Here is a 17,793-nt window from a genome sequence, read left to right as displayed (position 1 = left end):
TTGTGCATGAGCATATAGCGCTTGTGAAGCCAGCTTTACTAGCAATAGCAGCCCAACTGTGGCTCAAAGGAAGTTTGCGACCAGGTTAAAGCACAAGACAACCGGTCCATGTATGGAACAACCAAGAATTTGACTGGCAAATTTGAGAGAATGGGTAGTGTTCGTGATGAATGTGTTGGCAATGTAGGTCGTCCAAAAAGTCTGAAACCGCCTGAAAACATCGAGAAGACACGCGCTGTGCTTCAAACCAACCCCAGGAAATCGATCAGATGACCTGCACAACAGGTGGGAATCAAACGGGAGAGACTGCGACAAACTGCTGTTGAAGACCTGCATCTCTTCCCATACAAAATTCAAACAAACCAACCATTAAGCCCCAAGGCCGTGGAACAGCGCATGTGTTTCGCCAACAGTACTGGTCACAGAATTTAGGAGCAGAACTTTGATGTGAATGTGGTTGGGTTCCTCAGTAATCAAAATTGGCGCATTTGGGGGACTGAGGATTCGCATTTCGCATTCGAGAAGTCTCTTCACCTTAAACGGGTGTCTGTGTGTTGCGCAATGTCCAGTCACGGAGTAATCGGTGCGATATTCCTTGAAAGTGCAGTGACTTCTGGACTGTATATGAAGGTTTCGGAAGATGATTTCATCTCCATTGTCCACCATGACCCTGATTTTAACAAAATGGGGTTCATGCAAGTCGTAGCTCGACCCCGTCGAAGCATGAGAGAGTTTGACGTCCTGGAGAAGCACTATGTGGACTGCATCCTGGCTCTGGGGTACGCACAGTGGTGGTGGTGGTGGATATGGTGTTATGGTCGCTCAACAGTGTTGTCTTTAGCGCCCGAAAGGAAACAACAACGGACGAGTGTCACTAAAATGCAGGAAGTGCAAAAATAGGACTAAAATTAAAGGTGAAAGGCTACATAGGCAGTTTGCACGTCATCAGTTGCAAGAGGATAACTGCAAGAGAACGCAGGGGAAATGGTTAAAATGAAACACATAGCACATGTTTGGAACTGGCCTATTACAAGAATAAAAAGGAGTGGTAAGCCACTCGGCAGCACACTAAAAATTCCAACCCAAAATTTTAGCCTGAAGCCCAGAAACATTACAGTACGTTAAAACTTTCTTGACACTCGCCTCGTCATCGGCTAAAATCGAGGGCAGATCCACAATAATATGAACTTCCGCCCTGACAGAACGATATAAATCACACCCAACTAAAATGTGATTCGTACGCCACAGGCATCACACAGCGGGGGTTCCTCTGGCCGTAGTAAGAAGCCATGCGTAGGAGGACAGTGCCCTATGCGAAGACGTGTAAGGGTCACTTCGTCACGCCTAGGTGACCGGCACGACGAACACCACGGCTGGATGGTGGGTTTCACCAACCGCAGCTTATTTTCCCTCACCGCCAGCCATTTCTCCTCCTACAATTGCATAGACTTCCGATGCAGCACAGAAGCGACACCTTGCAAAGAAATAGAACACTGTGTCACCTCCGGTAATCTGCAGGCGTCCTTGGCAGCTCTATCAGCTTGTTCATTTCCCCGTATGCCCACATACCCTGGCACCCAGCAAAAGGACACTTGCTTGCCCTGTCGGAGGATGTACAGCTGGTCATAAATCAGCTGTTCCTACTTCTCCGCTGGGTACAGGTTCTGCAGTGACTGTAGTGCGCTCAGTGTGTCAGAGCAAATTAGGAAGTTTTTGCCCTGAGTACACCATATCTGCTCCAATGCCTTCAGGATCGCGTGAAGTTCTGCCGAAAAAACAGTGTATTGCTGGGGAAGGCGAATACTGATGACACGTTCGGGGAACACTACTGAGCAGCCAAGAAAATCCCCCTGTTGGTATCCATCAGTGTATACTACTGTAAAATCATGATGCCTATCTGAAATGTTAATCAATAAAGATTTGAAAGTAAAATCTGATGTACTGTCTTTCTTAAAATTTGCCAAATCTAAGATCAGTCTGGGCCTCTGGAGCAGCCAAGGTGGATATCTGCTCCAACCTCGACGTGACAAATTAAAACCGGCCACACCCATCTCTAAAATGCAGTCCTTTGCACGAATCCCATAGGGCCATGTTGCTCGTTGCCGGTTGCGAAAAAGCATTTCCAGTGGAGGCCGAGCAACAGTGTTGTACATACCTGTGTATGGTCTGGATAATGTTTGATAGGCCTGGCACACCATTAGTAGACGCCACCGGAGGCGAAGTGGCGGTTCACCTGCCTCTGCACACAGGCTCGGTATGGGGCTCGTTCTGAACGCCCCAGTGGCCAACCGAATCCCCTCATGGTACACCACATCCAACAGCTTCAAATAAGTGCATCCATAATCAAGCCGGGACCGCACGAAGGCTCTGTAAAACCGGAGCAGACAAGTCCTGTCTTCTTCCCATGTGTGGTGACTAAGACTTTTAAAATAGACAGCGCCTTAAGAGACCGTTTTTTCAGTTCCTTAATGTGTGGCAGCCACGTAAGCTTAGAATCAAAAGTGAGGCCCAGAAACTTCACCGTGTCTCTAAAATTCAGAACGGTGTCCCTCATCCGCAATTCAGGCAAGTCAAAAATGGAACGAGAACGGTTAAAAAGAACACACACCGACTTATTAGTTGAAAACTTAAAACCACTCGTCTGTGCCCATTCATCCAAACGTCGCAGAGTGAGTTGCAACTGACGAGTCGTCGTTGCAAGGCTTGAAGAAGAGCAAAATACAGAGAAATCGTCCACAAAGAAGGAACACTGCACAGGACTTTTCACAACAGACGTAATACTATTAATAGCAATAGCAAAGACCGTCACACTTAAAACACTACCTTGAGGGACACCGTTCTCTTGTTCAAACCGACCAGACAGTACGTCTCCGACCCGGTACCGAAAATAACGTGGCGACAGGAAGTCATCCACGAAAACCCCATTCGTGGAGCTTCCTGATGACAAGATACCTCCAAGTAGTGTCGTATGCCATTTCAATGTCAAAAAATATTCCCAACAGGTGATGCTGGCGCAGGAAAGTCTGTTGTATGGCCGCCTCCAGGAGGTCCAGGTTATCAAAGGTGGAGCGATACCTCCTGAACCTACACTGAAAGCGACTAAGGAGTTGTCTGGATTCTAACATCCAGACAAGGCGGCGGTTGACCATCCGCTCCAAGGTCTTTCCCATGCACCTAGTGAGGGCAACACTACGGTAACTACCCAGGCACGTGCGGTCTTTCCCAGGTTTTGAAAGAGGAATTAAAATTGCTTCACGCCACGAGTCGGGGAAGTGATCGGACATCCAGACTAGATTAAAAAGTCCGAGGAGGATTTCTTTTTTTCTCCCTGTGAGGTGCCGCAGCATGCTGTAGTTGATTCTATCCTGACCAGGGGATGTATCACGAGCCCCACACAATGCAGAATCCAGTTCCCACATGGAAAATGGGCAGTTGTACTCTTCTGTATTGGGTGAGCGGAAGTCAAAACTGCTCCTCTCAGCAGCCACCCTGTGGGGCTGGAAAGCTGGATTCTGACTGGCGGTTGCCGTAATAGCTGCAAAATGAGCCACCATAGACTGGGCATTAACTTTTCGGGTCGTTTGGAGAGTACCATTCCACATTATAGCAGCCACAGAGCACCTCCCACCTCTCCCAGAAATCATCCTGATGGTCTCCCATACAATGGAACTTCGTGTAGAAAGATTAATGGTGCTAACGAATTGCTGCCACCTCTTCTTGCTCTCTCGTATAATACGACGACACTTTGCTCTCGCCTCCCGAAAAGCTGCAAGGTTCTCCACAGTTTGCCGGCATTTGAACCTACGCAGAGCTGCCCGCCTAGCCCTGATTGCACAGCGGCATTCGTCGCTCCATCAAGGGACAGGCTGCCGCTTCGGTTGTCCCGTGGACTGTGGAATGGACGCTTCACTGGCGCGGTGGATCATATCAGTAATATGATCCACCCATTCCTGGACACTGGCCCGATGTTCAAACTGGGCGAGTTGACTATACAGTGCCCAGTTGGCTCTACCGAGCACCCATCGAGGCGGTTTCCTTTCCGGTTCCACTGCATGTGGCAAGTGAATCCGCATGGGGAAGTGATCGCTGCCGTGTAAGTCATCAAACATTTCCCATGCAGCAGTGTGGGCGATGGCTGGAGAGCAAAGCGATAGATCAATGGTAGAGAACGACCCAGTTGGAATGCAAAAATGCGTGCTTCGACCTGTGTTTAGCAAATAGTCACTGGTAGACAGAAAAAGCCTCCTAATTGCTCTAAACCTGAGACAAGTATTCGCAGAGCCCCAAAGCATATTGTGTGCATTAAAATCACCACAGAGGATGAAGGGGTGGGGGAGCTGTGTATAAAGATCACTGAGAGCCTCTTCGTGAAGCACATCATGTGGGGGCAGGTAAAGCCAACATAATGTTAGCATATGACGCACATGTACTAATATTGCAAGTCCCTGTAAATCCGTCGTGAGGGAGAGAGGCGAGGAGTGGTAGTCTGTGTTGAAGATACCTACTCCTCCTCGAGCTCTCTGTCCACTCAGGTCGTCCTTTTTGTGGAGGACATAGCCACTTAGATCAGGGGTGTATGTTTCACTGAAATTTGTCTCTTGCAGACATACACACATAGGTCTATCCTGAATCAATAGACGTAGTTCCTCCATATGTGTCCCGAACCCTTGCAGGTTCCATTGTAGTATGGGAGCCATCACGGTGGTTTTATTTTCTGCCTCTCTTTCCGCCGAGGTGGGGAGACTGCAGCGGGTGGAGGCTCAGTCTTGGGGCGAGATGATTGCCCCATATTCTCAGACTCCATCAGCTCTGGGGAAGAGTGATGAAGCGTCTAGCGGGACCACATTAACATGATCCGAGGGTTTACCAGCCGATTTAATCTGTTGGTGCTGATTTACATGTGCTTTCCTTTGTTTAGAGGACTTTGCTGGAACCGGAGCTGGAGTGTTTATGACCATGCTGGGCTTTGGAACAGCCTTAGCAATCGGAGATGCCTGGGGCTCTTCAATGTTAGTTACTGTACCTTCTCTGCTGTTCTAGGAGGGTCTACAGGCTCTGATACACTTCCTGCCTTGCAAGTGCACTGACATGTGCAGATGTTCGTGCCAACACTAACAACCTCCGTCTGTGTAGATGCATCGACCTTTGGAGACGGCTTCTGAACAATAGAAGCAAAAGACGTAACGAATGTGGGGGGCTGCATGGCCTTAAAGATCTTTTTGGCTTCACTGTAGGTGATACGCTTAGTTGTTTTTATTTCTTGTATTTTACGTTCCTCTAGGAAGATTCTACAGTCCCTACTCCAAACAGAGTGGCTTTCAGAACAGTTTATACATCTGACAGGCGACGAACAGTCAATTCCCACCACATGGCTTCTCCTTTACACCCTAGAGTTGTATGCCGAAAACGCTGGCACTTAAAACAGCGCATTGGGTTTGGGACATACGACCGGACGTTTAGTCGAAGAAATCCTGCCTTGACGTGTTCTTGGAGTTTGGGGTTATTGAAAGTAAGAATGAAGTAGTCAGATTTCACCAGGTTCCCATCCATCTTTTTCATGATGTTCTGAACGCCAACAATTCCCTCCTGAGCCCACTCACTCTTTAATTCTTCTACAGGAATGTCAACGAGATCCCTACAAGTAACAACACCATTACTGGAGTTCAGGGTGCTGTGAAGCTCTGGATCGATAGTGTATTCCCCCAAGCTTTTAGCCGTTTGAAGGTTAACTGCTTGCTGAACAGTTGATGTTTCAACAAGCAGTGTCCTATTCCGTAAACGCTTCACTGATGTTAAAGTTCCAGCTATTCCTTCTAGACTCTTTTGGATATAGAATGGAAAAACCTTTTCAAAGGAACCCTCTTTCCTTTTTATTATTAAAAACACATTCTGGTTGTCAGTATGTGCTGTGTTACTCTGAAGCGCTGTACGTTTGCTGACGCCGGAGTCAGGACAACTGGCTAACCTGGCCCTCTTGTTGGATTGGGCGGTAGTGGCTACCAGCGGTCCACCCATCCCACTGGCCAGCGAAAATTTAGAATGAGGAAAAGAGGAAGAATTCGTGGTATTCATGGTCGTCCCACGAGCAGCTAGGGAAACTTACGTTCATTCAGACAGAGCCCCGCATGCCTGGATAAGCCTTGCACAACTGAGGTGCGGCAGGTCACCCAGAAGTTGCCCGCTAGCGACTGTTCCACCTCAACAGCCATACATCTTATCGGCGCGCAGCACACCTTAAGATTGAAGGTTTTTTTTATAGAGGTATGCACCGTCATCGCGATCCAGGCAATCAAGCCAAGATCCCAGGTCCCTAAGACACACAACGTTCCACCGTTGCACCACACGGTGGTCGCTGAAGCATGCCCAGAGCTTGTGGTATCAGCAGACTGGCGGCGCACACCAGTCCACAGCTCGAGGACCCCGGGTTCGCTAAGCCCGTACCCAGCAAACGAATGCTGAGCCCCCTCAGGGAGGTACGCAGAGACCATTGGACCAGCCTCGATTGGCCGCTATATTCTCCGGATCTGAACACATGTGACTCCTTTTTATGGGGTTATATTAAAGACAAGGTGTACAGTAATAACGTCAAAAACCACTGCTGATCTGAACACAGCCATTGAGAAGGTGATCGATAGGATCGATGTACCAACACTTCAGCCAGTCAAGCATAATTTCGCTACTCGTCTGCGCCATATCATCGCAATGATAGGAGGCATGCTGCACATATTCTAACCTAAATCCGAAAATCTGTAGTGACGTTTACATGTTGAATAAAATGTGTGCACCCCGTAGCTTGTAACTAATTTGCGTTTCTTTCATATAGTTCAATAACTGACACCCTGTATAAAAATTAAATATTAACATTTTTCCTGAAAGTATTTTGTTTTGATGTTCACCCCCTACAACGAATATCAAATAGGAGTTAGATATTCGACATTAAAACACTCTTCCTTTTCGGTTTTCTATTTTGTGATAATGTTTCTCCTGTGCTGTATGACCCTTTCTCCTAACAGCTTCCCGACGCTTTTTTTCTTTACAAAATACGACAATATAAATTTGATGTGTTAGGACAGTGAAAGGAACCTGTGACCACTGGAGGCACTCTATTACTTATTTTTACCTTTGGATACACGTTTAGTTTTTTGCCAAAAGAAACCGATAACCATGTTCTGAAATAGTGTTTTGTTTCTCCATTAGGCAGTGCCACAAGTTCCTCCAAAAAATTGTGACATATAAAAAGCACACACACACACACACACACACACACACACACACACACACACACACACATGTAAATCCACTTGATGTTGGAGGTTTAAACCTTTGAAATGCGCCGTGGAGATAAATAAACAGTGACTGATAACAGTAAACTTGTTGTTTCATTTAATTATACAATGTTTAACTTTGTTCGTTGTCTGCCTTTTTAACTTGACATATTTGGGCAGTCCTTTGGTGACAGAATTATATGCTTGGTATGCCCCTTAGACTGCAGTCTTTCACTGGACAGTCCTCTAAGTGACACATTTGTTTCATATATGCCTTAATTAATCTATATATAAACAAGTACTTCAGAATATGAAAATTTGTAGGTGTTAGTATAAGTCTAACAACATTACATATACGACATAGATTTACTAACATTAATAGATGTTCGAATTTTTTCTACCTGCATATTTCTTCAGACCAACTTCATTTCTGACTCCTAGTTGTTTTCTGGATTTAGGGTATACCAGGAAATATGCATTGGGTAACCTTGACCCTTTAATTTCACAGAGGCCATAATAAACGTATTTAAATTTGGTTGTATGATGTTTTATGTCACTGGATTTTTCGTGAGCTTTCACAAAAATTTGTTCACTAATAAAAAGTTTTGTAAATTTTTATTTTTCATCGTGATTATTGGCTCTTGCCTCTGCTTTTCTTCTACTTATTTAAACAAATCTATCTTTTTGCTGGGTTGGTATTCTAATATTCCCTCTATTAGACTCTCACTTTTGTAACCTAGAGTGATTTCTTCAGGAGTGAAGGCAGTTGATTCATACTGTTATGAGTTCATTATAACTTTTGTTTTTGGAATGAATTTGTCTCAAGTTCTATAATTTTGGATAAAAATATAGCTTACCCTAATTCTCGGCCGAGCGGTTCTAGGCGCTTCAGTCCGGAATCACGAGACTGCTAAGGTCGCAGGTTCGAATGCTGCCTCGGCCATGGATGTGTGTGATGTCCTTAGGTTAGTTAGGTTTAAGTAATTCTAAGTTCTATGGGACTGATGTCCTCAGATGTTAAGTCCCATAGTGCTCAGAGCCATTTGAATCAATTTGATTTGAATCTAATTCTCGCATATAGCGTCCAACGGGATTACTATATGGGTGGTAAGCTGAAATGTGTGTTACTCGCACTCCAAAAAATTTTCAAATGTGTGTGAAATCTTACGGGACTTAACTAAGGTCATCAGTCCCTAAGCTAACACACTACTTAACCTAAATTATCCTTAGGTCAAACACACACACCCATGGCCGAGGGAGCGCTCGAACCTCCGCCAGGATCAGCCGCACAGCTTGTTCTCAATTTCGTTAAATACCTTCTAAACATAATTTAGCAACAAACTGTGGACTATTGTCAGAAAATGCTCTCTTTGGTATTCCTGTTTCATTAAAGTAGTCTAGTTGGGTTGGGTTGTTTGGGGAAGGAGACCAGCCAGCGTGGTCATCGGTCTCATCGGATTAGGGAAAGACGGGGAAGGAAGTCGGCCAAGCCCTTTCATAGGAACCATCCCGGCATTTGCCTGGAGCGATTTAGAGAAATGACGGAAAACCGAAATCAGGATGGCCGGACGCGGGATTGAACCGTCGTCCTCCCGAATGCGAGTCTAGTGTCTAACCACTGCGCCACCTCGTTCGGTCACTCTAGTATTTTATTCAATAGTGCTTTAGCTGTAACTTTTCTGAGACGGAAAAGCTTAATAAATTTTGAGAAACTGTCTGATATTACTAATATGTATGTGACATTTCCAGTAGTTTTTAGTGGCCCATAAAGGTCTACAGTAACTCTAAATTATCCTCTTGTTTGAGGGTTATCATAGCTCCTCCGTTAGTATTGTTTGTCACTTTAACTCTTTGACAGACAAAGCAAGATTTTAATCGTTCAGTAGCCTTCTTCAAAGCATTACTTCAAAATTTCACTGCACTTGATGTTTTCTCATGGCACCTTTCCGCTCAACAATGTCCATATACTAAATGGAGTAGCGCGTAATAAAAGAATATCTACTATACGTAAAAATATCAGAAGGATTCAAAACGGACACGAGTTGTAGAAATATGTGATAGTCAAATTTAACAGTAATATTTGCCATAGATACCAAAATTTTATAAAATCTTTAAAGGTGTACTATGTGTTAGAAAACTAAATTACAGTGAAGATTAACCAGTTTGTTGGCGATCAAAATTAAAAGTAAAATTAACTGATTACTTCCATCCCATGTAGGCTTTCACGGCCGGCGTCTTCATCAGTAAACACTTCCGGGCTAAATTGCCGTGGTCGATCTGCATAACTTCTTCTCCCTGACGTTTCGTTCTCAACTACGGAGAACATCTTCCGAGGTGAGTCGACGACTGGCTGCGAGGAGCTGGGGTCGCCGCTTATATGGAGATCGTAGAGGGCGCCACCGCACGTCATGTGGCGTCGATATGTAGCTATCTCTGGCTATCGTCTGTTCTCTCGATTGCAGGCAATCGATTGTCACGTGATTGATGCAACGTCGACCGCCATATTTTGTCCAATTTTAATCCTTCTTCTTTACGATTAAAATTGTATTGATGTTTGTGGATTTCAATTGCCTCTCTATACATACGTGTAAAATAATGCGATGTCCTCGCTAGCACACTTGTCTCACCGAATTTTATTTCGTGATCTCCATCCTTAAAAACATGTTCCGCTACTGCCGATTTGTCGATATATCCCAAGCGACAGTTTCTTTTGTGCTCCGTCAAACGTGTATTGATGCTTCTTTTTGTAGTTCCTATGTAAACCCTGCCACAACTACAGGGAATTTTATATACCCCTGGGGTGGCTAGGGGTTGACGAGCATCTTTGTTGATCTTAGGCACTCACTAATTTTCTTAGTAGGTCTGAAAACAGTCTCCACTGCGATCCGTGATGTTATGGATGAAGGGCAGAAATACTTTTCCAGCTGATGGTTCTTGCTGTCTCCTATTTTTAGGCATTTTTCTACTTGGGGGAAGGGCTCGGTTAATTTCGTTTTTCGTGTAACCATTTTTCGCAAAAGCCATTCGTAACTGATAGTGGCCTTGTTCCAACACTGTCTATCCTCGACAATTTTTCGGTACAATGGTGAATTTTATGAACAGATTGATAGGGTAGCCATTGGAAGCCCCCTAAGCCCCGCAATTGCGAATTTATTCATGGAATATTTTGAGCATAAGCACTGCCACAAAAAGCCCCTGGAAGTGGTATCGGTATGTGGATGATACCTTCGTAATATGGAATCATGGGGAAGAGGACTTTAATGATTTCCTGGTGCACTTATATAGCATCAACCCAAAGATCAAATTTACCATGGAAAAAGAGAATAATGGGCAACTTAACTTTTTGGATGTATCAGTTATTGAACGGGCGGATGGGACCTTAGGCCACAAGGTCTACAGGAAAGGTACACATACTGATCGCTACCTCCATAAGAACTCAAACCACCACCCAAGGCAAAAGAGGGGGGATCATAAAGGCACTAGTGGATAGGGCCAATAATATTTGTGAACCAGGCTACTTAAAAGATGAACTAAATCATATACGAATGGCTTTTGCGAAAAATGGTTATACGAAAAACGAGATTAACGGAGCACTTCACCCAAGTAGAAAAATGCCTAAAAATAGGAGACAGCAACAACCATCAGCTGGAAAAGTATTTCTGCCCTTCATCCATAACATCACGGATCGCGTTGGGAAAGTACTAGCCAAGTTTCAGGTGGAGACTATTTTCAGACCTACTAAGAAAATTAGTGAGTGCCTAAGATCAACAAAAGATGCTCGTCAGCCCCTAGCCACCCCAGGGGTATATAAAATTCCCTGTAGTTGTGGCAGGGTTTACATAGGAACTACAAAAAGAAGCATCAATACACGTTTGACGGAGCACAAAAGAAACTGTCGCTTGGGATATATCGACAAATCGGCAGTAGTGGAACATGTTTTTAAGGATGGAGATCACGAAATAGAATTCGGTGAGACAAGCGTGCTAGCGAGGACGTCGCATTATTATACACGTATGTATAGAGAGGCAATTGAAATCCACAAACATCAATACAATTTCAATCGTAAAGAAGAAGGAGTAAAATTGGACAAAATATGGCGATCGACGTTGCATCAATCACGTGACAATCGATTGCCTGCAATCGAGAGAACAGACGATAGCCAGAGATAGCTACATATCGACACCACGTGACGTGCGGTGGCGCCCTCTACGATCTCCATATAAGCGGCGACCCCAGCTCCTCGCAGCCAGTCGTCGACTCACCTCGGAAGATGTTCTCCGTAGTTGAGAACGAAACGTCAGGGAGAAGAAGTTATGCAGATCGACCACGGCAATTTAGCCCGGAAGTGTTTACTGATGAAGACGCCGGCCGTGAAAGCCTACATGGGATGGAAGTAATCAGTTAATTTTACTTTAAATTTTGATCGCCAACAAACTGGTTAATCTTCACTGTAATTTAGTTTTCTAACACATAGTACACCTTTAAAGATTTTATAACATTTTGGTATCTATGGCAAACATCACTGTTAAATTTGGCTATCACATATTTCTACAATTCGTGTCCGTTTTGAATCCTGATATTTTTACGTATAGTAGATATTATTTTACTACGCGCTTCTCCTTTTAAATATAACAATTTAAATATCCCCTCATAATAGTTTTCGAGATTAGCTTGGCTTTTGTGTTCAGGTAGCGTCGAAAGTAAATCCGGAACCTTATGTTCGGATCCTTTTACATAAAGTGTCTAACAGTCCATTGCTGTTGACATAGGGCCCAACGGAATAACTTCTCGTTCAGTAAAAAGCCTTCAAAAATTTAATCACTTTATGGTCTGTATGTATTACTATCTTCTGTCATCATAAATAAATAGAATTTTTTCCGCCCTAAATTCTAGCTAATGTCCCTTTTTCGCAGAGAGTGTAGTTTCGTCTGTATTTGTTCATGTTATGCTTGAGAAAACAATGGTTTTTTGAAGAATTTCCACTTCATATTCAATTACCTGAAAGATTTCTACTCCTGCCCCATAATTACTACTATCCATACTCACATGGAATCGTAATGATAAAGCAGGATTATGTAAAATGTTGTTTGTAATCAATTCCCTTTTTATTTCTTGAAAATATCTTTGGCATTCAAAGATCCAAACAACTGCTCAATTCTTGCGCAACAAGTTGTTTAAAGCTTGTATATTAAAAGGTTGCCCATTTATAAATTTTCTATAGAATCCGCATAAACCTAAAGGAGCTTTTACTTATTTCCTATTCTTTGGAAGAGGACACCCTTCATTAGCTTTTAGTTTCTCAGGGTCCTTCTGTTCCCTCTGTTGTAATAACACGTCCTAAAAAATTAATTTCTTTTATTCACGAGTTCACATTTTTTAAATTTCAGAATCGTTCCTCCTTTCTGCATTGAAATGAATACCTGTTCCAGTAATTCAGAATGTTCTTTCGACTGTTACGTAACTATTAGTAAGCAGTCTACATAAACTGTGAGCCTACTGCTTAGTTGTCTTCCTCTTGTCCAGCCCAATGCACGTACGAACACAGAAAGTGATGTATTTAATCAAAACCGTACTACTTTGTTTTTTCGAGCAAGATGAAAAGCTGTATACTTTCTCGATTCAGCATGCATAGCTATCTGTCAGTACCTGGACGTCATTCCAGGCTCCATAAATATTTAATATTGCAAAATCTTTGTAGCATTTCGTCTAACGATTCAGGGTGATCTATTTCTCTCTTGACTATCTTATTCAAAGTTCTGGGATCAATTACCACTCTTACTGCACCGTCCTTCTTATCTACTATAACCAATGGATTCTTATATTCACTGTTGCTACGCTCTATGACTCCCCGGTCAAACATCTGGTCAATTTTGGCTTTGACGGTATGTTTTTTCGCTGCGGGAACCGAATATGTGTAAATGAAAAATTGTTTCTGTGGCAGTATTTCCATATGATATTCGACATTTTCACTCTGCCAGAAGTGTTTGAAAAGCCGCTACAATTTTGTTCTAGTATCGATAGCAACTCACTTTTCTGCACAGGATTTAAATATGGTATGCCAGTGACAATTTTCCGTAATTCTTCAAACATTTGGTCTAAATTTTTGATACTTTGTATATGATAACCTTCAGCTAATTCCGGTAATCCTTAATTATCTGTATCTACTTTCATTTTCATAGACTCAAATTCCGATTCAACGCTTTCGTCTGTTTCTTCAAATTCTATGTTTATGGTTCCTCCTTGATTCGTAATGCTAGCTATTTCATTTGCACAGATAATTACTACTTGTTGCTTCTGCAGACAACCTATGGCCATAATTACTTCGGCCCAATGTTCTGAGATCACCAGGAAATCGTGTGTAAAGACACAGCCTTTATTACAAATTCTATTAAAACTTGCGTCTTTCTTGGTTTACTTTTTCTTCTGATTCCTTGCATGACTATGCCTGTTATGTCTTTTATGCGTTCGTAGAAAGACTGAGATAAAACACTAATCTGAGAGCCAGTGTCCAGTAACGCTCTACTTTTGTAGTCATAATTCTCTAGCGTAGTTGTGTTTGTTCAGTTACTTCCACCTCCGTATCCTCTCGTTCTTCCCGCAGTGAGTATTGATCAACTATTGCGTCTTCCCGCGGAGTGGCGTTCATTTCATTAAATTGTCAGATGGTTATTTCTTGTTCTGATCGCCAATTCTTTCATGATCTTAAACTGTTGGTTTTTTACTGATCATTTCGTCTAGTGGTTCCTTCTTCTTTGCCCCGATACGTGTTCTGAATCCTGTATTGAAGTTATTCCTTCTTCACATGGCTCGTCTCCTAGAGTTTTTCCTTCTTCTTGAACAACTTCTTCGTCAAGTCTTATATCTCTTTTCGGCATCTTTCCACACGGAATATTATCATTTTCTGGCATTATTGTTTCTATAACACACAGGTTTTCAGTCAGCTTCATTTCTTTTGATTCTGAATCTCTTGATCGAATGATGTCTTCGTTTTCACTTATGTCGGCATCTTCAATATCACTGTTGGGTTCCAACATGAAAGCCTTTCTTAATTTCTTTAAGAATTGTTGGCCATTGCTAGTTTCATAGCTCATCCAATTCTGAATTCGTTCAATAGTAACGAGTTCCTATTGCTCATCTTCTTTAGCATTCAGATTATTTTCCGTGTTTTAGTTCTTCATTCGAACTGCCTTTCACACCTTCCCTGACGTCGTCAGTTTGCACTTCACGTGCGTTGTAATCTTTACGGATTTCTATCAATTTCACAAATTCATTTCCTTTTCACTCAGGCTTGTGAATGACAGAAACATTTTTCGCAGATTCCTTGTTGCGGAATGACTCTTCAGTGACGGGTAAACTTTTATCTTCCATTTCGCGTCCACTCACGACCACTTCATTTACGATAACGTCAGCTACACAGATCTTCTGCGCGATGCTTTTGGACTCGTTTTCATTTTCAGCTCGCGATTTCTTGGTGGCTCCATTAAATAAATCTTACTCCGACTCTTCGTTGCTATATCTCGCCACATTTTCGGTCGTAATAATGCTATCTCCGTATTAATTTACTGCAAGCTTTCTACCCATTGCCTGTGAACTTGTTATAGCGAGTGTATCACCGTCTACTCGCTTACTCACTGCATCAGCTGGTTGCGGTCCGAGTTCAGTGACTGGCTCTTTGACGTCAATCTCCGCCTGCCCTGCTCTTCCTACCGCTGCTCGCCACAGGTGCTTCAGTGCACGAAACGCGCCTGTTCCTAGCTGACTGTAATCCACGCTGTGTACTATCTGTCGCCGCGGGCCTACTGCCCAGCGTCGCATGCCTACAGTATAGTGGTGTATCAAGGCTTCTCTGTCTGTGTTGAGAATTGTTATATCGTTTGTGCTTACTGTATAGTGTTCCCGCGTTCATCCGACCCTTAATGATAGGGATTGGTAGTTTTCCTCCTCTCTATTGGCATTATTTTATGGCCTATTTCCTCCTCCGAAATTGTCAGAGGAAAATCTTTCTCTATCTCTTCCTCTCTGAACGGTATTAACCTGATATTGGTTATTATTCTGCTCTCCATTGTTATTTCGACTGTTCCTACCTCTCATTCTGACGGAAATTCTGGGTTTTTCGCTACTGGTCTTCCTCAATTACTTTTTCTGAAAATGAAGAAAAAGTACGGCGGCTACTACCCACATACGTCTTGGAATCTTCTGCTAATTTCTTACAGAGTTCCCAGATAATTTCGGAACCATTACTACGGTTCCTCAAGTGAGCCAGCATTCTACAGTATGACTCGCAGAACACTTTCAAAGTCATTCGGCCTTTACCTTCGAACATTCTAACCATTATAAATTAACGGAAAAGACTCTTTTGTAGTTACTCGGACCAATATTCTTCCAACAACTTTTGTCTAAATTCCCCAAGGTTATTCCTTCAAGTGCTTAGGTTGATTTCCCATCGTTTAACATCTCATGCTAAACATCTAATCACAATGATTTCTTAATCCTGATCTGTAAGGTTTTCAGAAAATAGCCTTTCGCAGTTCCTTATAAATTCCAAGGGGATAACCCACTAAGTTTTCAGTGAGGGTCGAATTTTTCAGCGCCCTCAAGTATCTTGTTATATGCTGTTCTCTCTACAACGTAAGTACTATTACACTTGATCTTGAGGGATCGATAACTGCGCAGTTTGGTCCCTTTCCTCCTGGTTTTAAACCAACCAGCCAACACCTAATCTTAAGTTCTATGTTACTGACAATCTCCTGTATACTGGAGGTATTAATACTATACTTCGCTTCGCAATATTCTACTTTCTTTTCCGGAATTTTCTCAGCCTCTTAAACACTTATACTCATATGAGACATCTGATCTTCGTTTAGTTTAATCGTTACTTTCTTTACTTGGGAAACCTTTTCCGTAACCTTCGATTCTACCATAGGTTCGAACTGTTGTTGTATTTTCTCTATTTCAGTTGCAAATCTATCATTAGTGTGAACAATTTCTGCTTGAATTGTACTAACAGTTTCATTTAAATTTTTACAGATTTCTTTGTTAATAAGTTTCTCAGTTAAGAAACCTATTTTGTTATTTACTTTTTCTAACTTTATTATTTTCCATTTGTTCACATATTTTTTTTGGTGGCTTTAGCTTGTTCCTGAGTAATTTTAATTTGGTTTTAGACTTTCGCGATTATACTTTTAGTGTTTTTAGACTGTGCTTGTTATTGTCCACTCAGGACTTTTGTATTTAGTTTAGTGTTATCAGCTGTGTACTTATTTTGTGTAGCAATGCATACAAATCTACAGACAGTTGCCGCTTTTTCTCAGCGGAATTTTCTACTATTGTCTTCCTCCGCTAAATCTACTTTTTCCTTCTTCATTTAAAATGGGCTTAACAGCATGAAACTTACATCCCCATGATCCAGATTCATAAACTATTTTTCTAACAGCAAAACAAATTCCTCTGTGTCCTGCTCATTACGACTGTTCACAGGAGTTTCCTTACTTTCAATCTCCTGTTTATATTCCCTATACAACATAATACTTTCCTTTGTCCATTCTCAATAGCTACTGAAACCACATATATCACTATTTTTGCTGCTCTATCTTTCTTCTAACTGCAATAAAAAAATTCGTGCCCCTGAAACCTTTGAACTTCGTTCAAAGAATCTTACCTATGTGTGAAATGTACCACAGCACTTAGCTACTTCTGGAGTTTTTAGTATTGTAAACGGTCCTGCAACCAGGCGCCACATATAACACTATATTTCAACAGAACAAACAGTACTTCTACAGCAGAAGCCACGTATAACACTATCATATGGTGAATTGTGCACGTATTATACACCTGTCGGAAAATTAACCTTTTACAGGATTTGACCGTCAAGTATCATTAATGGATTTGGAAATCAGACTATTAGTTCTTTCCCTAGGGGTTGCTAACTGTTAGAAATAAACGTATTAAAAAGGAATAATACTGAATCTAGGACCATTCTGTACCAAATTCATAAAGTAGTTCGTCCAATGGATTTACGACGCCAACGTATCTAGGAAAGAAATGGTTAAGTTCCAGAAAAGCAGAAGAAGTAAATGTTGCCTACTATCTTGCTGTTCCCTGACATAACTTCACAAATAAATAAACCTTTTGAGGATGTGGTTCTGAGAAACATATGGGAATCTTTAAGCTACTGCAAGCACATAAAAATGGTTCTGCTCTAGAGAGGACACGAAATATTAATGAGTCAATATTTGCTAAAGAAAATTTGGCTGCAGGGGACTTCTATGTTTGCAATTTGTATAAACAACAAATAAAATTGCTAAATATTCTAATAGCATAATACAAACATTTAAATTTATTAAGACGCTTAATTTATGCCTATCTCTAAGCAAATGATTCGTCACAAGGCAAAGGTATGATGTGGTCGTTCTATATTGTTATTCAGTGTTTTTATGCAACCCTGCTTCTGTGTTACTGAGGCACATAAGAAACTTTCTTTTTATAACTCTTCGTACATTACTGAATTTCATTTATAACTGAATTTAAC

Source organism: Schistocerca gregaria, chromosome X (assembly GCF_023897955.1).
Source record: "Schistocerca gregaria isolate iqSchGreg1 chromosome X, iqSchGreg1.2, whole genome shotgun sequence".
NCBI lineage: Eukaryota > Metazoa > Arthropoda > Insecta > Orthoptera > Acrididae > Schistocerca > Schistocerca gregaria.
This window is presented reverse-complemented; position numbering follows the sequence as displayed.